This window comes from Protopterus annectens, chromosome 11.part0 (genome assembly GCF_019279795.1).
Source record: "Protopterus annectens isolate FY-2018-M chromosome 11.part0, PAN1.0, whole genome shotgun sequence".
Lineage (NCBI taxonomy): Eukaryota > Metazoa > Chordata > Ceratodontiformes > Protopteridae > Protopterus > Protopterus annectens.
Genome location: NC_056745.1, coordinates 1,524,117,374 through 1,524,132,373, shown reverse-complemented (window position 1 = coordinate 1,524,132,373; position 15,000 = coordinate 1,524,117,374).

Here is a 15,000-nt window from a genome sequence, read left to right as displayed (position 1 = left end):
CACTCATCTTGTCGGGTGGGTTCATTGAAAACTTTCGAGACAGGAGTGGCAACAAAAATGGTGACAGTTAGGAAGACACAATCACACCTGTTCATTATCAAGTGCGTACGTTTTACGTGCGTTGTATGTACTTTGACCAATCAAAGTACACTTGCCAGTGTTTATGGGCCAAGGATCTCAAATGTCAAGTGTGAGTGAGGATTAGGGTCTCAGTAAGAATCATGGAGGACTCCCAGGGAGAGAATCTTATGACTTTCTGCAAAGAGAAGAAGTTGGGTGTCCAAATGATCCAAAAATGGTGAGCAGAGTATGATAACCATAGTCAACAGGTGTCAATAATATTATTATTTTATAATTCAACATGTCCGTTGTGTGTTGTTGGTGATCTTTACTGGGGCTTATTTTTGGGGTAGGGCTTATATCATGACCACCCTGGAAAACTATGCTAGGCCTTATTCTCTGGTTAGGTCTTATTTACAGAGAAATACGGTATATAAAGGGCACTACCAAATGTTGACAGTGCTTAATGTAGGCAGGAATAAGTGGGTTGGTATTAGGCCCAGAAATGTGTACATGGGAGTGTTGGCAAGTTAAGTTAGGGTTAGGGTAAGAGTTAGGATAGAGAATGTTTTAGTATTATAAATGTTTGCTGGTGAGTGTTTCTATATCTAAACCTATCCTGTGTAGTGGTAATGTTACAGACAGAGATTTTCTAATGTAAGGTACAATGTTAGGGTTAGGGTCAGTGTCAGGGTCAGGGTTATAATAATCATGAATTAATAAGGTGATGCAGGGGGGCTGGTTGTTAAGTGCAGGTGCTGTGGCTAGCATTAATGTCTATGGCTATATGTTAAGCCCCAATGCTTCTGGTGATACTCTGCTGCAGGTGATGCTAGATAACTGTTAAGGTCCTGGTTTATGACCAGAGCTGGATCATGGTCAACTGGGGCGTTAGGCAGAGTAATGGATCGGGACCTCCATACGCAACCCCCCAGCCCTCACATATACAGCCCCCCAGGCAGCCAATCCAGTGTCCTGTTACTAGGCTATTTTTCCCCAGTTTCCATAAACACTGTTTTCTGCTTTACCACTACAATGATTACAAATATTTGGATTTAATTTAAAAAATTATTTTAAATTTTATAGCACACTGATAAACATTTGTTAAACAAAGCAATATAATCTCACGATGAAAACAGACTTAGCATTAAAACTCATCTGCCCTTGAAATGACATTGAAACCCATATTCAAAGAAAATGCATCTGGCCATTGGTGGATAAAGTTTACTTTTGGGCTGTTTGCAAATCATGGGCCCCTTGCACACATTTTTATGAGCATTAAACATGCATGAGTTTTTTGATTCACATTCCTGATTGCATTTAATTATATTTCTTGTATAATACAGCACCACTTGTTAAAGGGTGCTTTAAATTTGTAGTTTTGAACATTTTTCCAGTACGCAATGAAACAAAATGTATGAACCAATAATAATGACAAAACTGCCAAATTCAGAACATTTCAACCATAAAAACGCCACTCAAACGTTTGTCATTACAGTCCACCAATATCAGTCAATATGCACAATCTCCAAAGAAGTAAAAGTCATCTGAATAATTCCACATTAGAGATCTGTAACTAATGAAGAGGTTGCTGCTAACAAACAGTTTTATACTTAAGTGTTTCATTTGAAAATTATGTGCCTACTTCCCTTGAAGAATAAATTGCCTATGTTACATTAAAAAAATAAGCTGGTAATATTGCAACAGGGAATGGATGGCAAACTAATTACAGGTTTATAGCTACTAGGCATCTCATCTAAAAAAGGACAAACTCAGGACTGCAGCACCTCAACCTCTTAAAGTACAACACAGTATCTACAAACTATCTACATGCTGTGGGTATAGAACCCACTGCCTTCTGCAACAGGAACAAATATGCTACTAGCTGTAATGTTAACAATACCTGTCAAGTATATGGCACAATAGAGATACCATTTGCTAAACAAAACAGTTGCACGTTGTAAATAGATTTAACATGAACAGCAGTAAACTTCTCTTCTCTTGAAGCTCACAGTTCCCTGGAAACTGCACCTGAAACAATTTTAAACAATTTTTTGAAAATATACCTAAAGCAATTCCTTGAAAATACACCTGAAACAATTCTTTGAATATTGTACCTGAAACAATTCCTTGAAAAAACACCTGAAACAATTCACTGAAAACACATCTGAAATAATTTCTTTAATTGTTTGGTAGTTGGAGGTAGAAGATTCAGGCTCTTGTTTTCTGTAACTAAGGTACAGGGTTTGAGCCTGACCAAATTACTAACACCTGCTACCTCTAATGAAAGCATTTTACTCACACACACACACACACACACACACACACACACACACACACACACACACACACACACACACATACACACGAAGAAACTACCTTGTACTTGAAACTAATTTGTTCATTCAAATTCTGCACACGCAACAGAAGACGTAAACAAATAATGAGTCTGTGTGACCAGACACATAGGGCATTCTAAAAGAAGAATGCCCTTTAAAAAACACACAATGTAATTTTTATTTTAAATATTAATGTGGCAGTCCTAGGTCAGTGGCCCCCTTCCAGCCAGTGAGGGCCCTCTAGCAACCATTGGGCTGTATGCTGGATCTGCATATAACATCTGTAGGTAACTTATAGACCATGGTCAAATGACAATAAAACACCATACGTGTACAAACTTGCGATATGGCAGAGTGTGTGCTCAGCCTGCTAAACCTGGTTCTGCTGCTTTGGCATATTTGAGGAGGTGGAGGGGCATGCCACTATGACCCTGCTACAGCCTGCAAGATGTTCCTAGGATGTTGTACACTATGTAATATGCTGGAGAGTAGACAGGTTAGGCAGCCCAAGGAGACTGGTACATTCAAACCAATCACACACATTTCTATCAAGGAAAGCACGTTAACCCCATCATGTGATGAGATTGTTGTGGGATTGCAACAATCGTCAGCTGTGTAAACAGCCCCAGACCTCAATGAATACAATACATGCCAACAACCATATGAAATCTCAGGATCTGCTACAGTGAGTTCCAAATCATAGAGACTGAATGGCCAAAATATGGACCTAGATATAGTAAATGGACTTACACATACTAAGTCTGAGATGGCCAGTCTCAGAATTGGTAAATATAAGTTTAAGGGTTATTGGTGCCCCCTCCCCGCAAATGCAAAAAGTAGTTTAAACGAAAAGAGTGATGTTTGAGATTCACTCCACTCCAAGATTTTCAATCTTTTCTCAGTCTGTCAGCATTCAATGTTATTAGTGCTGAGATTTCAATAGCGACTGTGCATGGCAGTGCAGGCCATACGACATTACATAGTTCAGACCTGCGGGCCCTAACATCACATGGTGGCAGTCCAACATCACACAGATAAAGCATAATGTTACTATCAGGCTATGTTCATTGGTGCATGGTCAAGCCGCAGTGTGACTCATACCTGTATACACACTACACAGGAGTCAGGACGTAGTAGGTAGCTGTCGTTATCATGGTAATGGTGGCTGGGAACACAATATTTGCTTACGTACACAAAATCAGTGGGAGGCATATCACAAGAAGAAGGAGAAAATAGAAAATATGGACTAGACTAAACAGAAATACTGGTTGGCTAACAAATAGTTTAGCAATAAATGGCAATAGCAAGGAACGAAACATCAGAAAACCTCCAAGTCAAATAGGACAAGTAAATACAACTCCATCAGATTGCAAGACAGCAACAAAAAGCCAAAGAAGATAATCATCTGATACCATTCATATAGGATTCCAGCAATAGTCTGCTTATGAGTCCTGTAGGTATCCAGTGCATTAAGAAGGAATACTTAAATGATTTCAGAAAGAAGAAAGCCATAGAGAACCTCTTCAACTACATGCCCATACTATGATGAAAGAGGAAGTAGAACTCAATCTATAGGAATTACAAAGTGCCCGGCATAAAATGAGGTCACGGAAAGATGTTGGATGCATTAGGGAGAAATGGGTCCTGGGGGGTATTCATCATTGCACAGAGAAAAAGGTAGATAACTGGAGATTAAACATTTACATACCACTATACAAGAGCAAACAGGATATTCAAAACTCTAGGCAGTTCAGAGGTATCAAGCATCTTTAACACTCTTTGAAAGTGTTGTAGCAGGGTGATTGACGATACACAGCTTTACAAAAAGTAAGATGGGGGATGAGTAGTTACAGATCAGGATGCAATACAACTAACCTCATGTTTGCATTGAGACAGATGGTGGATTAGAAGCTGATAATAAGGAAAGAGTCCAACTAGCCATTCCCAGATATGGAATATGAGTAAGGTGGTACACCCCCACACACACACACAAATAACCCTACCCCCTGATCCTAACTCAGACCCAACACATGACATTACTAAAACCCCCTTTTACTAGCAGTATCACTATTTATACAGAGTGGATCTCAAAGTTAGTAGTCTAGTGCCACATTCAATGAAGCCTACACTAAGTGTGCAAAAAGTGTGCACAATTATGGTCCCAGGATTTTGATTTTCAAGATTGTATATTTCAAGATTGTCATAGTAAAAACTGGGCAAATGGTAATATGTGTAGCAGTGTTCATATGTTCATAGGTAGGTAGTAGACTATTGGCCCTAGGACCTATATAAACCTAGCCAAAATGGTACCCTGGCTTTTGCCACCCAAGACAATTATTTTGCTGTGCCCCTGTCGAGCAGAGGCACAGAGGTGATCCCCAGGGTGAATTTCCTATTTCACATCCAATCATCAAGACTTTTCTTGAAGACTGCTAATGAGGAGCTTTGTTTGATATAGATAGGTAGTTTGTTCCACTGTATGGGAAGTCTCTGGGACAGGAATCTATCCCTCCAACATGTTCTGTTTATTGTGCTGACAAGGTTTAGGTCCCTAGAGCATGTAGCTCAGAGGGATTCGGATGTCTTTAAGTGGTGCATGTCCATCAGCTCTGGGTTTGACATAGCTTTGTATGTTAGGCAGAGATCACCTTTGAGTAGGCAATATGCGACGGAGTAAAGCTGGAGTTTTTTGAGATGGTCTGCGTAGGTCATCTGTTGAGGCCATTAATCCTCTTTGTGAGGTATTTCTGCAGCCTTTCCAGTTGTTGAAGATGTCTTGTGAGGTACATACCAAAAGGTGCATTGTACTCTGTAATAGGTCTAATGAGTGATGAGTAGAGGGGAACAATTACCTCTTTTTTCCTGGATGAGAAACCTTTTGTGATGAGGTGTGCCATGTAGAAGGATTTCCTGACTATTGTGGTGATGTGATTATCAAAGGAGAGACTACTGTTCACCTGTGTCCCAAGGTCTCTTATCACACTTTCGGTGTTAAGCAGACTACCACCTATGTGGTAGCTCATGGGTACAGAGTTTTACCAAAGGGGATGACAATGCACTTTTTGGAATTGAGCTTGAGGCCATGGCTTTGACACCAGGCATCTGTCTCAGTGAGGCTCTTTTATAGGATGTCCACATCATTAGGAGTTCCAGTTATGGCTCCTAGTTTGCATTCATCTGTGAACTTCATTAGCCAAAGATCTTCTGTGTTAGCCTGTACTTCAGAAAAGTAGATATTAAACAGGAGGGGACCCAGGACTGAACCCTGTGATACTCCACTTGTCGCTGATCTGAAGTCAGATTTGGAGTCTGCTACTTTCACAGTGTGGGTTTTATACCTAGATTAGTGAGTTTATCTATAATTCCAGAGTGGGGGATGGTGTCAAAAGCCTCGGTGAGATCTAGATAGGCTGATTGAACCACCTTACTCTCATCTACGACTTTGGTGACTGCTTTAAAGAAGTCTATCAGGTTTAGGAGACATGATCTACCTTTTACAAACTCGAACTAGGTGGGGTCCAGAGTTTGGAAACTACCATTGTCTTTGATTATAAGTTCCATGATAATACGTTCCATGGTCTTCCAGACCAGGCTCATTAGGCTAATGGGGTGGTAGTTCCTGGGGTCTGTGGTGGCTCCCCCTTTGTGGAGAGGGATAACCGTCACTGTCCGCCATTCAGTGGGCACAAAGCCTGAGGTGAGGCTATGATTGAACATGGTGCTTAGGTGGGGTGCTAGTTCATTCTGTAGTTCGTGTAGAATGCAGCCTGGGATGTTGTCAGGTCCCATGGATGCTGTGTTCTTGGCTTTGGAGAGTGTGTTTTTTACCTGTGCAGTCATGATTACAGGAATTTGCATTCTTCCAGTATAGAGATGGGCCCTTTAATGAGTGAGAGGGGGGTAAAGTTAGCACTGAACCTATCTGCTAGGATGTTGGCAATATCAGTTGGTTCTGTACATTTAGTGCCATTGTGCCATTGTGCTGTAACTCTCAGCAGATCTGAGTGTTGCCATTGAGATTCTTGACATAGCTATAGAATGCTTTGTGGTTGTCTTTAGAATCAGTGGTGATTTTGTTTTTGTAACTAGCTTTGGAGGATTTCATGAGGAATCTCAGCTTCTTACTGAGGCAGACCAGGGAGTTCCTCCAATCATGGGATTTTACTCTTTTTTTGCAACAGTTTCTTTCTTCTGTTGTAGATTTGCTTCCTTTTTTTGGAGGATAGCATCTGGATTCTGTTAGGGATAGCATGATCCATGCATCCGTGTCAGTGCTTATAAAGTGCATTTGTGTAGGATTCAGCAGTTGTACCTCTATTGTCTGTCTGCATGGGTGTCGTGAAGTTTCCCACTTCTGTCTTAAGAAGCGTGAAGTTGGCTTTGGAGAAATTTTTTTACAGTGGTTTCCCTAATGGGGGCGGGGGCGGGATGTGAATGTCTAGGGTGATTAGCTTGTGGTCGGATCTGACCAACGAGGAATTGACCTCTGGTGTGGAACACCAGTCGCTCATGTTGGTAATGACCAGGTCTAGGATATCGCTGCCCCTGGTGGGAGAGTGGACAAGTTGATCCAAGACACTGGAATTTATGAATTCCAGGAAACGTTGAGCAAAAGAGTTGGTACATGAGTAGTTTTCCCAGTTAATGGTGGGGTAGTTGAAATCACTCATTAATAGGGTGTTGGGTTGTACCCTAATATTTTCCAGTATATCAAGAAATGAGGAGTGGGAATTCTGGGGCATGGTGGGGGATCTGTAGCAAGTTACAATTTGGATTGTGGTCTTGCCCAGAGTTAGTTGCACTTGGATAATCTTGGATGCATTATGCTGAGCAACTAGCCTGGAGGTGTGGATATGCTTAATGAATATGGACACGCCTCCACCTTTAGTGTTTCATTCCAGGTTAGGTGACCAAAAGGTGTGGTATGAATTATAGCCTGGTAATGCAGGGGTGCTCTCTGGAGCCTTGAATCAGGTCTCTGTCAATGCACAGATGTCGATGTTCTCCATTTTAAGGAGTGCCTCGGGTGAATGTATTTTGAGGTTTAGACTTCTAGCATTGAGTATCATTACCCTCAGATTTTGCTTGCTTATACCTGTTATGGTGGTGAATTTGTCATTTGAACCTTGCCTAAAAAAGGCACTATAGTGGTGGCAAGAGCCTTATCCAGTAGCCAGAATCCCAAAGGCGACAGGTGCAGGCCATCTCTGGCAAAGCATCATGGTGTGTCGATCATATCATCCCAGGGAGACAGATACTGGATCCCCTTAGAATGACGAACATGAAGACACCACAGTACTGCACGAAAAATAGCGAGTAAGACCACAATAGTTGGAAAAACACCTTTATAAACAACAGCAACGCTTTCGATTTACTACCCTTTTTCAATACTAATACAAAAATTCAAAAACCAAACAGGTTTAAATAGGAGTCATGAAAATCACATGACATACAGCCCAAAGTCATGTGACAACATACAAAATATATAATTCAAAAGAATAATAAAAAAAATACAAAAAAAAATACAAAAATCTTCACATCTTAAAAACATTTTTAACTACATATACAACTAACAAATGGACATATGGACAATGCTTTTATGTGTTTTTACTCTTTAGCAGCATAACTTAGTTCATTGTAACTTAACAAGGATAGGTTTCAGTGTGATAGCAGAGTTTAAACCAGGTGGATTTGTTCTCCTTGAGCATAAATCTGAGATTAGGAGAACAAATGACAAAAATGCTTTATATAAACATATAAATATGCATGGTCCTGAACATAAATTTAAATTCAGGGTTATAGATATTTTGTATATATCCTTGAGAGGTGGGGATACTAATAATCTATTGGAGATCAAGGAATATGAATGGATATTAAGATTAGCAGGTGACCATCCACCTGGTTTAAACTCTGCTATCACACTGAAACCTATCCTTGTTAAGTTACAACAAACTAAGTTATTCTGCTAAAGAGGTAGGTATGTCTCAGGTCATTCACACCAACATGGACAATGACAGAGTCATATTTGTACTTGTTGTGGAGTGACCTGAGTGTGTGCATTATGTGGCGGATCCTGGCACCCAACAGGCAGCTAACAGTAACTTTCTCCTTGTTTAGCCTGGTGAGTGGGACATCAGTGTGCCTAACTATAGAGTCACCTATGACTAGTGTGTTGGGTACATTGTTATGCTTTATGGGCTGTGGTTGAGCAGCACACTGAGTTTGTGGGCTATGTGTCATTTGGGTTGTGTTGAGGGGTGGAGGTTGCTTGCATTTCTGCTTTGGAGGTCTCTGTTGCTTGAGCAGATTTTTATTGAAAGCCTCTGCAAATGTAGGTGTGTGTTTTTTGTTGCTATGTGTGTGTTTTGGTGGTGTAGATTTTGAGGGACTATGTGATGAGTGTGGTTTGGTGCAAGTGTTTGCCTTCTCCTCTTGACTGTCTAGTCCAGTCTTGGATGAAGAGAACTTTTCTTCCAGTTTGGCTATATAAGTGCATTTCTCACAGGTTGCAGTGTTGGGTGGTAGGAGGAGAGGGTTGTCTGTGTTCATGAGGCAATTGTTGCATTGCCCCAAGATGCCCAGATTCATCAGGTAGACAGGAGAAAACACCGGGAGCTGACCCTTAGACATATCTGGATAGGTGCTTTTTTATTAAGTGCTAAAAACTGATTTCCTCTAGACAAGTGAGGAAAATTGAGTGCTGATATAATGCATCCATTATAAAAGGACTGATGCATCTTTAAAATAAGTGTTTCTTTTAAGGTGTGCCTGTTTCTTTAAGATCAGAAAGATATCTGGCTGTATTTGTAAGAAGATGCTTGTGAATGTAGTATAAAAAGCAGACAAGAAGTATTTCAGTAAAAGAGTATTTACCCTTTCTGAAAGAGGACTTTTTCTACAGAGTAGTGGTTCTGAGAGTCAAACAATCAACCACAATAAAGGAAGACTTAGAAAGAAAACTGAAAATTGATCCTACTGTTGGACTCGGAAGTGCTACCAGCAAAGACTGTTTACCAGCAGTACAAGACCTTGTTATAGCTAGTTTTCAATTTAGTTAAAGTACAAGAATTTATTTTTTGCTCAGGAGACCCTACTGTATTTTCATTTGTATATAATAAACTGCATTATTTGTTTAAAGTCTGGTGATCTCAGCTGCTTTATTTTTCCATAATGATGGATTGTTGTGGCATTTCAGCAACTCCACCTAATTATTGCCAACATGAGTTTAATGGGGAGTATTATGGTGTGAGAATTTATTTGAGTGCACCTGTTTTTGGTTACATGGGTCAAGATGACCACAACAGAGTAGTTATTACATATCAGAGCAGACAGGGTCATAGGTGTATACTAGGCTAACAATCACTAGGTCCCTTAAAAGCCTAGCTGTGCAAACAAAATGTGTCCCACAAATTTGATTTCAGTAGGGGGTGATTTACTGACTACATCTGTCCATCGGAGACATGGGCAGCAGACCAGTGGTGAATTTCTGATTACCCATCCGTTGGCCCAAGTTGAGTTTAAATAAGGATATGGAGGAACTATCTAACCCAATCTCAGTGACACTTTCTGCATTCCTCCCTATAGGGAGGGTTCAGACTTTTACAACTGGCATATTTTACCTTTCTTACAGATACCACTCTACTCTATCTTTACATTAAGTTAAAATGTTACTACAACACACACTACTCCTATGCTTACTCATCACAGCTTACCACACCACCTGCTATAGTAAACATCACATCACTAGCATCCACTACCCATCTAACTCAGTCACCACTCCACCCATCTCTGCTTTCACAAACATTGCCAGATCTCCTCAACTCTATAGCAGCTCAAACACAGAACTCTTTTCAGTCAGATATACCAACCCATATGCTAAACCTTACCACCTCTGTAAATTTGTTAGACTTCTACCCAGAATTACACACTTATTTCTGTTTAGTGTCAATCACCTCACACTGTGTTGGGACCTACATACCAATCCAGACTGTCAACCTCAGGAACCAACTGCCCTTCCACTAGGCAGAACAATGTCTCACAACAGCATTACTCTAACCCACAACTCAGACTTCCTAATCTTAGATATGAATCTAAGAAGCATCTAAAATAAAGTTCATAAACTTCACACTGCCCTTGACGTATACTCTCCAGACATTGTAACTGTAACAGAAACATGGCTCAAACCAAACGTAAACAATATCAAAATACTAACCCAGGGCTGCAATATACACAGACATGACAGACCACACAAGCAAGGTTGTGGAATTGCCAAAGTCTGCAAAGACACACTCATATTGGATCGCCTTGTGTATGAACACCCAGACATATTAAATTCAGAAATCTTAATCTCCCGCCTTCAGCTAAATTCCAAAAAGCACATTATAATAATAGCTATTACATCCCTCCAGATAATAACCCCTCCATAATTGAAAACCATCTCAACTGGTCTGCTTCTACTTTTAATCAGGAAACTATTATAGTGGAGGACTTCAACTTGGGTTGGTTTACCTACACTTCTGCTAACCCTACCAACTTTATTAATCTCTTTGGGTTTCTCCCAAAAAATACTTATCCCAGCCAGAGCTGATAAACATAACAGCAAGCAGTGAATCATGGACTAGATACTAACAAACAGGCCCTCTCTTGGTCACCTAACTGGCTGCCTTCCAGATAGTCTCAGTGACCATCAACCCACCTACCTAATTAGGCACAGAATTAACCCAAAAAAAAATAACCATATTAAAATATGTCCACAACAAAAGCACCTTCTCCTCTGAAATGTTTAAATCACTAATAACCACAAAAGAGTCTAAACATTATGAAATAAACTAAAATCACTTGGAATATGTAATGCTTGTGGCTAATACAAACCACTCAGACAAAACATCATAATGAACTAAATAAAACCACTTTATTTACAACACAGATTGAGCTATTTCATCCTTTAAACACAGGACTTCAGAAGAACTTCAGTCATGCTTCCAGAATGCTTTAGTCAAGTACAGCAATGATTACATAATTAGGCATCAATTAAAGTTAAAACTTAAAGTGTACCAAACATAAAAAAAACAAGGAAAAACATTAAAAAAATCCACAAATGATCACTTTAATAAAGCAAATGAATAGTAAAACTATACTATACTAAAAATTACTAATCTAAAAGCAGGTGCTAAACTAGATCTATAGATGATTACTTAAAGCCATAGTGTTTTCATTTTCACAAGGGTTGAATAGAACTTTGTTCATTCATTCCTGGTTATTGAAAGGCATATAATCTAAACTGCTACCTCACTTCTTGTACCTCTAGTCTAACATTCATGTTTCCCCCTCATGGATTATCATTTATTTGTTCCAGAATCACAAATTCAAACTTCTTAAGTTTTCACATCCAATTGAATGCTTCAAGGTCTACTTTAGAACAGCAAATGATTAGATAATTGAACGTTGTTATATCGACCCCTAAACATCGAACCAGCAAAACAGTGAATGGCCGGAACAGCGATTTTTTTCCCAGAGAAAAAAATCGCTTGGCCATTGTCCGGGTTGTGCCATTTCCTCTACTATAGTGCAATCTTGGACTTGGTATATTTAAGTAGGGTGCATGTATTGTGGATACAGCCCCCCACATTATTTATTATTTAGTGTTTTTTTTTTTTTTTTTTGGGACCAGCAATTTTTTTTCTATGGGAAAAAAAAATCGTTGCTCCAGCTGTTCGCTGTTTTGGCAAGTTAATGTTTAGGGGTCGATATAACAGTGTTCAGTCATTTGATTGTTCATTGTTATAATACAGACCCCTTTTTCATCATATTATAGTTATGTTTGTAAATGAGTTTCCTGAAACATCTCGGTTTTACCTACATAGAAAGCATGGCAGCTGAAACACTTAGTTAAATAAACTACATATTTGGATTAACAATTACCACTCCAAAATTCTAAGGATGAGCCCAAGTCATTTTCTAACACCAAGTTCCCTTTTTCCAAGATGTAAGAACATTGGGCACACCTTCCACATTTAACTTTCCCACTTTTAGGTGTTTTCTTATAAATCTGTCTATTTTCGGAACATTCTTTAAATTTACTCCCCATTTTAAAACTAAATTTAGGTTCAGGCCCCAATAATTGGCTCTTAAAATATTCCAGTTCTTTTTAATGATATTCATAATTTCTCCTGTTTGGAGACAGTGCTGTAAAGCCAAAGCCTTTTCATAATTATTCCCACTTATGTTCTGTTTTCTGGAATCTAAACCAGTACCTAAAGGGGGTTTATATTGTATACCCCATTGTGACTGAATATAATTCCTAATCTCTCTTACCATATGGGTACTGTCTTTTAATAGACAACTCTTCTACTGTATGTGATTCTTTAATCACATCTTCATATATAGATGTCATTCTGGCTACTTGAATGCACTGACCCTTTGCAATACTTTTCTTTTGACTGAAGGGATGGCAGCTGGCATAATCCAAATAAGAATTACTAAATGTGGGTTTTTGATAGACGGTAGATTTGAACCCATTGTTAGTATGTATTATAAGGGTGTTCAAATAATTAATCTCTTGTTTGTTATAATTATAAGGAAATTTTGAAAAACTAGAGGTGTTGTTCAAATTTTCAAGAAATTTCCCTATTTCCTTCTTTATACCAGTCCGTAAAATAAAAATATTGTCCAAAAATCTTTTGAAAGCTCTTCAACATTTTCACCAACAAACTTTGCTCTACCACTCATCTAGACACCATTGTACAATATTTCAATAACACTACCCTCATTTGTTCAGCTTAATCCCTTCCAGAACTCCTTGAAAGAACCCAAAAATCCCTCTTACGGATAGAAAACTATCTGTCAGAATACCAATTCATTCTCAATCCAAACCAAACTAAACTAATGCCATTCTCTAATATGAAACACATAGCCACCTTCCCCCATTACCATCTATTCTTCCAACAAAAACAAAATTGAACCTGTAGAATACACCAAACTCCTTGTTGTCACAATTGATAACTGTCTAATATTTCACAAACACTTAGCACTATCCATCAAAAAGGTCCACATAAAACTTGGCACACTTTATACATCCAAACCATACCTTACACATAACACCTGCCACTCCATAACCAGGACACATTTACTATCCACCCTTCTATATCACTCCCTTATATTCACAAATCCAAGAAAAGCTGATATAAACAAATCAGAGACCTGCTACACTAAAATAGCTAGATTTGCTATAAACCATCCTTACAGATCATACCACTGCACTGCCTATGAGAACTGAAATGGATAGAATTACCCAACCTGCTATCCTTAAACCAATTAACCATTGCTCACTCCATTGTTTGTAAATCCGACAACTGCCCCACACTCAAAAACTTAATTCAGCCATACAGTAACAGCAGAACTCTTAAGACCTCTGACAAATTACTTCTAAAAGTCACAAAGTCTAACAATAGCTTTGAGGATTCTCTTTTCTCCAATCAGATATCCAAAAAATGAAACTCAATACTTCAACACATATGAAATACCGCTAATAATTCTACTCTTAACTCTCTCCTACTTTCTCTCTTAGCTATATTACTTTCCTTTAGCATACTTAACCTTGTATAGTGAATATCATTCTTTATTTTATTTTTATCCTATTTTACATGTTGAACTGTCTTTGTCTCCCATGTAATTCTGTTTTTTTTTTCTCTATTGTTAATCTTTCAAACTGCAGCCATTTATATTACTTCATGTTAGTCAACATTTATCTTTGCAACTGTTTTATTGTAGTGGATCTTTTCTCCCCTGGTCTCCATTGAAAATGGGCTTCTGGCCCAGTCGGACACTCCTGGCAAACAAATGTAAAAAAAAAATAATAATTAATAAATAAATAAATAACTCTGCTTCACAAGGATGGGAAGTCTGTTCCAGAGAATGGAAATTTTCTGGGAAACACATCTTTCTCTCCGACATGCCCTTTTTATGTCACAAGCAAAATTTAGGTTTCTTAATCAAGTAGTTCACATGCTGTTTGCTTTGCTGATGTGTAAACAGTTCATCAAAACAGAGTCCAGAGATGCCATGTATGCCAGGCAAAGACAACTTCTAAGAAATCTGTATGTTACAGAAAAATAAGACAGGGCTTTGAGGCAATCAGCATAGTACATTGTGCTTACTCCTTATATTCTTCTTTGTAAGGAACTTTTGTGGATGTTCCAGTTGCTGCACTTGTCTGGTCAGGTACATACCAAAGGGGGCATTATACTCTATAATGGGTCTGATAAGGGCCAATTACAGTGGTATGATGACCTTTCTAAACCTAGATACTATGCCCTTGCTTATAAGCTTAGCAACATAGAAGGATTGTCTTACTACCTAGGACACCTGTTAGTTGAAGGCTAGGTTACTATCTATATGAGTTCCCAGATTCTTGACTAGTGACTCAACTTTTAGGTGTGTTTTATTGTTAACAGAGTTACCCAGGATGGCAGAGTTTCCAAATGTTACTATAATGCATTTCTAGGTACTAAGTTTTAAGCCATGGCTTTAGCACCAAGCATTTGTCATTGTTAGACCTTCCTTAGGGGTGTTTTTGTCTTGGGGTATTCAATGACTGCTCCCA